This window comes from Bos grunniens, chromosome 5 (assembly GCF_055505025.1).
Source record: "Bos grunniens cultivar Pamir isolate PY7600 chromosome 5, Bosgru_T2T1.0, whole genome shotgun sequence".
NCBI classification, from domain to species: domain Eukaryota; kingdom Metazoa; phylum Chordata; class Mammalia; order Artiodactyla; family Bovidae; genus Bos; species Bos grunniens.
Genome location: NC_141169.1, coordinates 13,383,229 through 13,396,432, shown reverse-complemented (window position 1 = coordinate 13,396,432; position 13,204 = coordinate 13,383,229). Strand labels below are relative to the sequence as shown.

The 13,204-nt window shown below is 37.6% G+C and overlaps 1 protein-coding gene across 7 annotated transcripts in view; it reads right to left on the bottom strand.

Annotated features, from left to right (window-relative positions):
- Positions 1 to 13,204, bottom strand: part of TMTC2 (transmembrane O-mannosyltransferase targeting cadherins 2) — a 497,284-nt gene that overhangs the window by 83,101 nt on the left and 400,979 nt on the right. Inside the window, exon 11 of one of the 7 annotated variants that reach the window (XM_086398904.1) lies at positions 2,645 to 13,204. This exon is cut by the window's right edge and continues 21,512 nt beyond it. The exons of the other annotated variants lie outside the window; for them this stretch is intronic. The gene's annotated coding sequence lies outside the window, so the exon portion shown is untranslated. Of the gene's footprint in view, positions 1 to 2,644 lie in introns of those variants that run through there. 7 annotated transcript variants of the gene reach the window in all.

Below are 13,204 nucleotides of genomic sequence, written 5' to 3'. Positions count from 1 at the left end.
CCAAAAACAATGTTGCAAATATAAACTATTCCTGACCTTCAAAAACCTTTTGGTTAGGATGACTCCACACTTACCAAGAAAAATACAGATGGTCAACTTCTAATTTTAAACACCAAGCCAAATAAACATAGCTCTAAATTACATGTGCAGTGAATAGCTCCGCATCGGGAACCTAAAATACCACCACCTACTCTGTCTTCCTCAAAGAACTTTATCACACCACACATTATTATACTGAGTTTCTTGATGCTGCAACACAGTTCTGAATTATGTTCACTCCCAGAGCTTAGCACAACTGTCAGTAAACAGCTCCTAAATTGATGGTGAAGCATGTTCACAGCCTGGCTTACCGGATATGCAAAGTAGATAAAATGTTCAGACCTCCTCCTATCCAGAGTGGGAAGAAAGGAAACGGGGAGGGAGAACCATGGTTGGAGGCGATTCCTAACTAACCAGAAATAGAAAAGGCACAGTGATGGGGCTGTGAGAAACCAGATGTCTCTGTGGAGCGGTGGTTATTTCTTGAACCACTTTATTATCAGAGTCTGTACCTAACTATAATTGCAACTCAAGGGGATTATTAAAAACACTCAGAGGTTACAGAGTCACACTGCCTAGGTTCCAATGCCAATTCCGCCCCTGAAGCTGAGTGAGCATGGAGATTTCAGTTTCTTCTGGAAATGGGGTAACAGAACCTGCTTCATAGGCCTGTTGATATTATATGATCATGTAAAAGTGTCAGTTTCTCTTTTCTGTCTACTCATCATCTCAAACATACAAAACAGAATCTGTCAATGTGCCTGAATGACCACTGAGTCCAAACACTGAGGATTTGTGAACTGGCTCTGCCTATACTAGGTTTGAAGACTTTCTTAGGTTAAACCTGGAAAAGCCAGCTGGGAACACAGCTGGTGAAGTACATACTAGGTCACATAAACAGACTCTATTATTGTTACTAAATTGTGGCCTTGGGTCCTTCTCAGACTACTTCGAAGTAACCTTTCTGCTATCATGTGATAAAAAAAATCAATATTTTCTAAGAAAACACAACTAGGAAGTTAAATCTGTTATCAAAATAAGTTTGGAATGTTAATTTATAATGATGTTTTGAAATGATTATAATTTTGCATTATCCATGCTAATACTCATTAAGCAAAAGTAATAAAAAATTGACATTATGAAGTTAATGTGGGATAATCAATCTCTTGAAAGCTCATTTATACTCATTGTGTTCTCTAAAGAATAAAAATCCAAATAAACTAAAAATGTGCATACTTAAGAATATCATTGAATATTGTTAGGCAGTTATATATTTCTACGTTCAGATGAGACATTTTGGTTTAAATATGTCTACTTTAATAGAGTTTTTAAAAGTTCTCAAAAAATTTTAAAATTCTATGGACACATACAATGCTTAAAGCATCACCACAGCTTCTTACTTGAGTAAATAGAAACTGATGAAATTTACATACTGGTGTGCTCACTTGTGACATGAGCATCACTGCTTTAGGTAACTGCTTTAACAGTCAACCATCATTTTGATAAACAGGTTCATGCTTTTGTTAAAAATGTATGAATAAAAGTATATATAGATGACTTTCTTCTTACACAGTTGTTTTCTCTCTTCAAAGACAAGGGCTTTACCTTTCAGGCCTGTTATATGTCCCTTCCACAGCGCTGACTAGGGCAGCTAAGTGGATGTCCACTGGACTGAATGCTTTCAGGCCTTCTAGCCTTGCGACAAAAAGCACTGGCATTACCTGGGAGCTTGACAGAAACTCAGGGTTTCAGGTGGCACATACTGAGTCAGAATCTAAATTTCAACAAGATCTCCCTGATGCTTTGTATGCTTATTAAAATTGGAGAAGTATGGTTCTAGAGATCATTTCCAGATTCTAGATTATGTCCTTTTAGGTCTTCTGAGATGAAGTTTCCTATAAAAGGATGAAGTTCCTATAGAACAAAGTATGTCAGATCATATTTCTATCCTTTCATAAAGTAGGATTCTTCTCTTGGCCCTGTAATTATTTTAGGGATTAAATGTTCCAAAGAGACTTTATTAACAGAAGCCATAAACGACTAAATATTGTTAGACAGGAGAGGGAATGAGAAGAATTTTCATAGCCAAAGAAGAGCAAGTTAGTTTCTAACCACTTTTAAAGACTACCTCACTGTATAACTGAAAGGCAAGAAGTCCAGGTGACTGGCCGTCTGATTACACAGTGCTGTCACTGCTCTCCGCCAGCTGTGACTCACGGGCTGGGGAACAGAAACCCAACCACAACTGCTGATGTCTTCCCTCACACACATCCTCCTTTATTAAAGACAGCCGATGAAATGTTCAGGATGTTAACCAAGGCAGTCAGGCAGCTTGCAACTCAGGAACATTGGGCTTGTACTCATCACAGCAAATGACACCAGCTCCTACTTCACAGACTAGAAAGGAGAACCAGATCTTTCTTGTTTCCTTGAAAAGGACAGATGCTTTACATCAAAGGGGTTGACTAGGAGCCATACTGAGGCAACAAATGACGTCTTTTCCAAGTCTCTAGGGAATTATGCTTTTATTGTTACTTTACTGTGGTCTTTGGCTTACTTCTTGAGCACTGGAGAAAATAAGCAAAATTAAAATAATAGATGTATACTGGGGTGGGGTAGAGCAAATGCAGTTATGAAAGTCTGATTCTAATCTAATGCCCTAGAGGCTCCCAAGGAACCCAGCTGTACTCACAGGGTATCCTGATCACACAGGGTTGGAAAACAAAGTCATCTTCCTTGCCTTGCCTATTACATACTCTTGGAAAGTTATCTATGGAGAAGGGATAGTGAGATCACAAGGGGATTTAGGACTGGAAATTCATCTTTCTACTGGGAACAGAATTGAAATATAGAATTTTAAACAGAGGACACTCTTTTCCTAGAAAAAAGAAAAAGAAGGACTTGGTTGAAATGTTCTAGAGTTGAAAACCCACACAGTAACTGGTCTCTCTGCACGCCATTAGTCCCTGAGACCACTTCCTTTTTATGAAAATAAATCAATAGGCAAGAGAAGCTATGAAAAAGATGAAGCCAGAGATAACAGTCTAGTTTTATATATCTATTTTCACTACAAGTGTTGCCGAAATTATCCATATAGTTGTATGTTTACTGAAATAAATTTTAAGAAAGACTGTCTCAAGTTAGCCTTACCTAGCTATCACTCAGTTAATACATTACACATTTTGGGAATGTTTTCAAGATAACCACCTTTACCTCCTTTCTGAATTTGCAAACTTAAATGAGTTTACACAGTCTGAAGTTTTTAATGGCTTATTACTCTTTTTTCAAGTAGTTATACGTGATAACTTAATGAAGGTTGCCTACTGCTGTTGAACTGGATTCAGCTGAAATTCCTTACCCAATTTAATTTACTGAAGCAGTAACTGTATCATGATGCTTAAAAATTAATGGTATAAACTTTTAAGAAACATAGTCATGAAAAAAGTATTTTTGTATACATCAAAGGATCTCTTTATATTTACTGTGCCTTGTACATGGCAAATATTTCATAAATAACTACGGAATTAAAGTTTTTAAGATCATTAGGCTTGTGGAAGAAAAAGTATAACATGGACTGAGACAAAAGTAGACGTCTTATTCCCCTCAGTTCCAACTCAATCCTTCTTGGTCCCATCGGCATGTTTAATTGTCTAATGCCAAGCTAGAAACCTAAATACCCTTCATTCACTGCATTCTTCCACATACACACATATATACATTCATCTAATTGTCTTTTGGCAACTTCATCCTCAAATCTCCCTTACACTCTCTTTTAATCATACCATTTTCCTTTTTACCAACTTGATTTAAGCGATGATCACTTTTTCAGATTGTTTAAATACAATTATTTTGACAGAAAAGAAGAATAAATTAATGGGTAGCTGAAAAGACCAATGGGTAAAAGATTAAATGAATGAACACAAAGGTAAAGCCATATGCAGAGTTTTTTCTTTATTATGAATATTTTAGAGCACACAAAATTTCAGAGAATACTATAAAACCTGTTACTTGCCTAGCAAATAAAACTTTATAAAGACAACTGAAGCCCCCAAATATCTTTCACGGAACTCTCCCCTTCCTCTGAATAAAACCACTATCCTGAAGTTGGTATTTATTGTTCCAATGTATGTTTCACAGTTTTATTTTTTGTGTGTCCATAGCAAATGTATGACCTTGTATATAAGTTTTAACTTTATACATTTGTCATTATGCATCATGGATAATGATGCCAACCATGCTTAGCCAACCTGCCAAGCACTCACTTGGAACTTGAAATTTCTGCTTTTCATTTTGTTTATCTTTGTTGATATGTGTGAGGTTTAGCTCTTTCACATAAATTCTGTTGAATGACTACTCATTTTCTGAAGGATGGGCATATAGACTCTTTTAAAGGATGCTGCCACTATAATTCAAAAAGCTACATGCATTCCTATGTTCACAGCAGCAGTATTCACAATAGTCAAGACATGGAAACAAACTAGATGCCCAACAGATGAATGAATAAAGAAGATGTGCTACATACATACAATGGAACACTTCTCAGCCGTAAGAGAAGAACGAAGTAATGCCATTTGCAGCAACATGGCTGCAACTAGGATTATCATACTAAGTGAAGTAAGAAAGAGAGAGACAAATATTATATGATCACTTGTATGTAGAATTTAATATAAGACGCAAATGAACCTGCCTATGAAACAGAAACAGACCCACAGACATAAAAAAAAACAGACTTATGGTTGCCAAGAAGGGCGAGGGGTAAGGAAGCAATGGATTGGGGGATTTGGGTTAGCGGATGCAAACTATTACATACAGAATGGATAAACAACAGGGTCCTACCACACAGCATAGGGAATTATATTTGATATCCTGTGATAAACCATAATAAAAAAGAATATAAAAAGAATGTGTATATATATGAATAACTGAATCACTTTGCTGTAGAGCAAGGGTTTATATAACACTGTAAATCAGCTATACTTCAATTAAAAAAAAAAACTCTCATCTTAAAAAAAGAGGCTGCCATCAATATTCTTGTGACTATCTCTACATGAACTTATGGGAGAGTTTCTAAGAGTGGAATTGCTGGACATGGGGGATCTTCAACTTTGCCAGATGTCACCAAATTACTCTTCTGTGTGGTTGTAGCAAAATGCTTTAGCATCAAGAGCCTTTATTTCATATCCTTAATAATAGTTGGTACTGTCTAGTTTTTAAATTTTGCAAATCGAGAGTTTGCAAATCTTTTTTAAATTTTGCAAGTCTTTCTGCCAGGTGCTATTTGGACCATCCATTTCTCATCAAACTCCTCTTCTGACAAAGCTCTTCTTCCACTCTATTTCTGACAAACTTCTGATCATTTAAAAAATGACCATATTCATATATTACTCCTCTGTTTCCATAGTACTGTCTACATACATTAATTGCAACACTTACCACAATGAAGGACATCTACTTATTGTGTCTACCTTCTATGCCGGAGGGTAAGAGAGTGAATTTACTTTAACTGTTTTTATAGTGCTACTGCCAAGCTCTGGCATGTGAAAGAAGCTCTCGAAGAATGCTTTCTGAAGGAAGAAAATTTGTATGGTTTAGCAAAAAGAGGTGACCTAGGAGAGGTAAATTCTAGTCTAATCTCAGAGTAGTTTAACAAACATTTATTAAACACTTACTATATGTCAAGGTTGCTGCCAGATACTCAAAGTGATGAAAAAGAACAATATATAGTTTCAGTCTGCATGTGGCCTGAGATAACTTTAATTGCACACTTGGCATTTGTTGCAAACTATTAGGAGGTGTACATTCTATTACATATCATTTATGCTCCTGAAATTTATGAGGTAGACGAAACTGATATCCATGCATCATTTTGAGAACTATAAGGGACTGAACAGAAGAAGGCTTCACTGCTCTCAAGGAGTTGCAATCCAGGGCTTGACTACATATTCTTCTATGCCAAAGGAGAATCAGACACTTCTAACAGAGATATGAAGACAGAGCTATGGGGTGAAAGGAGATTCCCTCCTCATGGGTGTGAGGCTCTTAGACAAGATAGTTGATCAGGTTGCTTCAAGTTCTTTATGCTTCCAAAATGAGAATGATATATAAACCTTTGAAATGAATGTGTCATATCAAAAGCAGTTTGTTACTTTTTAAAGCAAACTGCAGAGAGCAGAGACAGCACTGGAGAGAAGCCTGTATAGAGCTGGGTTATACAGTTCAATTAGACTGGAGATTCAGATGTCAGTACAGACAGTCACGATGTTAAACCTTCTGAGATTAAACCAAAGTGGAAAGAAAACTGTTATTAAAAATGAAATATTAATACAATTAAACTATCTTTCACAAAATTTTAGGAACCAAAAACCCTACAACCAGTGCAATGCTCCCAACTCAGACATAATAGTTCTTTGAAAGTTATATTTTGGTTACAGATATATTTTGAATAAAGCATCTCTGAAAAAAGATTTACCAAAGTGTACAACCAGCAAGGGAAAACAACACAGGGAGTCTAGCAATGGCAAGGCAAATTCTGACAGATAATAGAAATGATTTATTCTGATTCTCAGTTTCAACACAGTATTTGTGTTTTAGAAACAGCTTTGAATAAAACAAAACAAATATAGGTGACAAGCAAGACACCACGCTGTATTGAGGGAGTAGTTTCAATTTGCCAGTGAGATATTTTATCCTGTGTGCTCAATCCTTCTCTCTTACGTCTGTCCCATCACAGCGGGCATTACAAGACTGTTCATTTAACTTTTATGATGGGTGTGATTGCCACAATGTGGGGTGCTATTCATTTCTATGGCAATCAAAATGCCAACAGCTGTGGTTTGGAGGATAACAAACAGTGACTGTAACAGAATTACTTCAAAGGTAGTGGTGATTTCTAACAGATTTTAAAGTGCATCTACTAAAGTGCTAAGACCTCAGAAATTATTCTTCAAGGATGATTCTATTTCAAAGACAGGTTTTCCTGATGCCCTTAATTTCACAGGAAGTCTCTCACATGATCCAAATGGAAAATCTTGTTCCCAGGCTACCTAGGTCTCCCTCACTGCTTTTTTCCTAAATTTTACTTTTTTTTTTTTTTTTTTTACTTTTTAAATGGAATGATTCTTTAAATTCTATAATGCTTTGCAGTTCTCAAAAGTTTCACACACATTTCATATAATCCCATAATAACCCGTTTCTCCCCCATCTCTCACTCACAGCTTTTTAAATGCAATCAGCACACTGTTTATCTTGATTCGCAGCAAGCACGTAGCTCATCATGCGTGCCTACATGCTGAGTTGCTTCAGTTCTGTTGAACTCTGTGCGACTCTATGGACTGTAGCCTGCCAGGCTTCTTTGTCCATGGGACTCTCCAGGCAAGTATCCTGGCGTGGGTTGCCATGCTCTCCTCCAGGGTACTTTCTTGTCCCAGGAATCAAACCTACGTCTCCTGTGGCTCCTGCATTGCAGGAGGATCCTTTACCACTGAGCCACGGGGGAAGCCCCACATAACTCATCATTTCAAAGAAACTACCAAATAAAGGTTCTATCTGTGTGAGAAAATATATGACGGCTTAAAGTACATGTAGATTAGAACAATGGAAATAAGAAGAACGTATTGAAGGTTAAAAACACTGAAGGAAAGAAGTTTAGAAAAAGATCTGTACACTAAGCAAACATTATATATCTCAAACACCAAGAGCTGCCTTCTCTTAGTAATCTAGAGAGCTGCTACAAAAGTCCATAGCATCTTCTTCTCCTTTTCTTTGAACCAAATTTCTTGTCTGTTTCTAGTCCAAATATGATTTAAGCGATATAATTCACTCTACATTTGACTCGTTTCTTTTTAGCATGAAGGGGAGGTAGGAACATGTGCCTGCTTTCTCAATCATAGTCACATTACACAGAAGGATTTCCAGCTGTACAGGCCATCCAAATGTGTATGTGTGATGCATGAGTATGAATATATCTAATACAATGACTGCTCATTCCAAGGAGTTGAAACATGTGACTGGAATAATCATGTTGTTATTAAAATGTATTTTCAGAGATATGCTGGAAGCTGAGATTTGGACTTATACTACTTAAGAACTCAGCTGCCATGGAAGATGGAAACAGAGAGCTAATTCTTATTTTTCCCAGAGGGAGGAGGAGGGCTGGCTTTTTTTTTTTTTGCTTGTTAATTGATCTGATTAAAATAAGTACAATATAGCAAGAGGTATGACCACACTGACAGAATCAAAGTTATACTTGAATAAAGGCTTGACAGATGCCATGATAATCAAATTTAGGATATTACTTTTAACTAAAATACATTACTTTTCTAATTGACTTCGATGTTTGCCAATGAATAACTTTGATCTGATGGAGGTCAACTGAGAGACACTAGTTTGCATGTTGTGGAAATGATAGATTTGTTCCTATATGGGACTAATTGAAAATATTCATTTTTTTAACGGAAATGAGCATGTCAGAGACATTAAAACAGTGGATTAATGTGAAATTTGGGTTAGGCATACATTCTCTAAAGACGGATAACACGCTTTTTCCCCTCTTATAAAGCAGATGGGGATCCAGGTGTGAATAAGCAGGATTAATGCCAAGGTGCCAGTGCCATTCAGAGCAATCATATTTCAACACGACATCAGAAGGCAGCAACTGTCCACCCACAGGATGAAGAGGAAGAAACACAGATCCCTGGGAGAATGCACCAGAAACTTCATGCACACAGCAAGTGGAGAGTTTTCCAAATGCTCTGAGTTAGGATGATCAGGTCAAATGTAACAAGCAGGAGCAAAGTAATTCCTCCAGAAACTATAAATCTTTCAAGGGACTAAAAAGAAAATGTAAACATACTGTCTGCTGCATGGCATTCTATTTGCACTTTTCTAGGACCAAGACTCTGTTGATACATGCTTGGAAAAATAATGATGCAAGGTCTGCACACACCATTTCAGAAAATATTCCATCAGGACACACTGATCAAGGTGAAGCCATGCTGTAATCCAAGCCATTACACTTGCCAAAATGTCACACCTGCTGAAAATGTAAAAATAAACATGGCTTTTGTGTATCAACACTCATGGCAAATCAAGGGAGGCTAAATGGCAGAACTTTTGCAACTCACATAGTCTCACATTCACGCTCAAGATCTCTGAAATGATTCAGAAACCCTCAAGATTTCTGAAATGTTCACATTCAATTGCACACTTGGTCTTTATTTCTGAAATGTTCACATCTGAATGTTGTCACATTCAGACTGCTCCTTCTAACGTAAAGTCTGTAGAGTCAGCATATTAGAGGAAGACATTAAAGATTGGCTTGATGACATTTTTCTGCATAGTACTTTCAAAATTGTAAATAAAACAGATTTGGTATTGCAGACTGGTTGCAAATAGGAAAAGGAGTAAGTCAAGGCTGTATATTGTCACCCTGCTTATTTAACTTCTGTGCAGAGTACATCATGAGAAACGCTGGGCTGGAAGAAGCACAAGCTGGAATCAAGACTGCCGGCAGAAATATCAATAACCTCAGATATGCAGATGACACCACCCCTATGGCAGAAAGTGAAGAGGAACTCAAAAGCCTCTTGATGAAAGTGAAAGAGGAGAGTGAAAAAGTTGGCTTAAAGCTCAACATTCAGAAAACGAAGATCATGGCATCTGGTCCCATCACTTCATAGGAAATAGATGGGGAAACAGTGGAAACAGTGTCAAACTTTATTTTTGGGGGCTCCAAAATCACAGCAGATGGTGACTGCAGCCATGGAATTAAAAGACGCTTACTCCTTGGAAGGAAAGTTATGACCAACCTAGATAGCATATTCAAAAGCAGAGATATACTTTGCCAACAAAGGTCCGTCTAGTCAAGGCTATGGTTTTTCCAGTAGTCATGTACGGCTGTGAGAGTTGGACTATGAAGAAAGCTGAGCGCCGAAGAATTGATGCTTTTGAACTGTGGTGTTGGAGAAGACTCTTCAGAGTCCCTTGGACTGCAAGGAGATCCAACCAGTCCATTCTAAAGAAGATCAGGCCTGGGTGTTCTTTGTAAGGACTGATGCTAAAGATGAAACTCCAGTACTTTGGCCACCTCATGCGAAGAGTTGACTCATTGGAAAAGACCCTGATGCTGGGAGGGATTGGGGGCAAGAGGAAAAGGGGACAACAGAGGATGAGATGGCTGGATGGCATCACCGACTCTATGGACATGAGTCTGAGTGAACTCCGGGAGTTGGTGATGGACAGGGAGGCCTGGCGTGCTGCGATTCATGGGGTCGCAAAGAGTTGGACACGACTGAGCGGCTGAACTGAACTGACCTATTCTTATCTCTTCTCTAAGTAGCTATATTTTTGACAATGCTATACACTTTCTTACCTTCCTTCTTTGGTCTACCCTATTAATATAAAACAAGCAAGCAGGCAAGTAATAGCAATCAATGAAGTAACTACATAGACCAAGAGTCCAAGCAACTGGGAATTTCAAATATATTTACTGAATAGTTATTCACCCATACTTGCAAATAACAACCAAAATTGGACTTGAAAAGGAATGTAGAACAAAATGAATTATTCCAATGATTAATTCTCACATGCCAACTTTGATTTCTTTTAGACTCATCTTCAATGCCCTTTTAGGGAACCATAATGATTATGTGATGCATGTCAAATACGTTTATAGAAATCACAAAGTAATATGTTTCACCTACTCAAAAAAACATAACTTTGTATTGACAATGCAACAACCTTGAATAGTGATTTGATACCAGACCACAGAAAAAACTTGGCTACATTTCACCTCTACATGATTTGTATCTGAACAAGCAAAACACAAAGAGCTTCTCTAGAAGTACAAGGGAGGGACACCTCAATTCTTTCACCTAAGACACTAGAAGGAAGATCCTTTAACTTCTATTACATATTGACTATTCTGAAAACAAAGTATCTTATGAATACTTCACTAAGTATCTAATTAAACTACAGGTCATTTGTCTCATAAATGTTTAATATCCATTATATATAATAACTAAATCCAATTTCAATATCTTGAAATGGCTTACAGAAATTAAGCTATGCTCCAATGCTTATAATTTAACACTTTCATTTACCTCTGTCAAAGATAGAAGTTTAAGAACTTTGTGAAATTCTTTGGCTCATCCAAGAGAAGAAGAAATTGAGCAGTAATTATAAAGGCAATATTCTTAGAAAATTAAGTCCTGGATGCTAAGTGAACATGACCACTGTAAGTGATCATATGAGAGGGCAGCCTTCAGCAGAGAAGCAAGAGGGCAGTGGTGAATCAACAAGTCCATTTAGCTCCAGAACTTGAAGAATCTGTGAACTAAAATATTGTCTGCCATATCAGTAAATAAAGGATGTTGCAGTCATCAAGCCATCACATTACAGCTGTCTGCACAAGGAAAATCAGGATGCAGACAAAGAAACTGCCTACTGCCAAGCCCATCTTGAAGTCAGCTGCTTCAGCCACCCCTGACAATGCACCCTGAGACAACTCAGGATGAGAAAACACAGGATACTGGCCCTAGTTAGCTAAAGTGTATATCAAAGAAATGATTTCAGTCAGCTGTGGCTCTTGAATCTTTCTATACATCATGCGAGCGTGCTCAGTTGCATCTGACTCTTTGTGACCCCATGGCTTACAGCCCACCGGGCTCCTCTGTCCATGGAATTCTCCACACAAGAATACTGGAGTGGGTTGTCATTTCCTACTCCAAGGGATCTTCCTGACCCAGGGATCAAATTCACATCTCTTGCTTCTCCTGTATTGGTAGGTGGATTCTTTACCATTGAGCCACTAGGGAAGTCCCTTCCTATGCATGAAAAGAAAGTGAAGTCAGTCGTGTCTAGCTCTTTGCGACCCCATGGACTGTAGCCTACCAGGCTCCTCCGTCCATGGGATTTTCCAGGCAAGAGTACTGGAGTGGGTTGCCATTGCCTTCTCCAGAGGATCTTCCGGACCCAGGGATAAAACCTGGGTCTCCTGCATTGTAGGCAGACTCTTTATTGTCTGAACCACCAGGGGAGTTCTATGCACAGAAAAGTGCTAACTTCCTTAACTTGAAGTATCCGGTTTTGTTTTATTAACAGTAATGTTTTGATGTTCAGACTATCAGTCTTTTGTTGCAAAAACTCAAATATATCCTGGCTACCAGCCCTGGCCTCTCTGGGAATAGTTTCTCAGCATTATCTGAGATGCTGTGTTTTGGGCTTGAAATCCTCAGAATGTTCCCCAGATAAGACATAACTCTCAACTTTTAGATCGTGTAATTTTTTACAAGCCACAGTAGGACAGGAAGCAAGACCATCCCCAAAACAGGTAGATCAATGTGGTGTGTTTCTTACTAAATAAATGGGATTTAGGGAAGATGAAAAAATCTATAACAATGAAATAATAAAAATTTCAAGAAGAAAGTCACTAAAGGAACATTTTGTAGGCTGAAAATGGTTAACACATGTCTTCTGTAGTTCTATGACTAGAATTTCTAAAATATGGGTTGGCCAAAAAGTTCATCTGGGTTTTTTGTAAGATGTTATAGAAAAAACTGAATAAGCTTTTTTGGTCAACTAAAGAAATATATCTGTGTTCAGCAGTGATCTCATCCATTATAGCCAAATTTTTTTACTTTCTTTTCTAATAAAATTTATTCACATTTTCATTCATCTAATTATTGAGCACCTATGTTAGTAGTGTTAGATTCAGTAGTACACAAAACAGTTCAAAACCCCAAGCCTTATGGAGCTTAAATTCTACTCAAAAGATATACATGAAAAAAATAAGTAAAATATATAGCATATTGTATTGTGATATGGGCTTCATTGGTGGCTCAGAGGTAAAGAATCCGCCTGTAGTGTAAGAGACGCAGAGACACAGATTCAATCCCTGGGTCAGGAAGATCCCCTGGAGGAGGAAATGGCAACCCACTCCAGTAATCTTGCCTGGAAAATCCTATGGACAGAGGAGCCTGATGGCTTATATTTTTAAATGGTTGAAAACTCTCAAAAGAATGAGGAATACATCAAGATACATGAAAATTACATAAAATTCAAATTTCAATGCCCATAAATAAAATGTCTTTGGAACATAGCCACATTCAATCATGTATTATCTATGGCTGCTTGCATGCTACAAGGGCATGCAAAGAGCTGAGCAGTT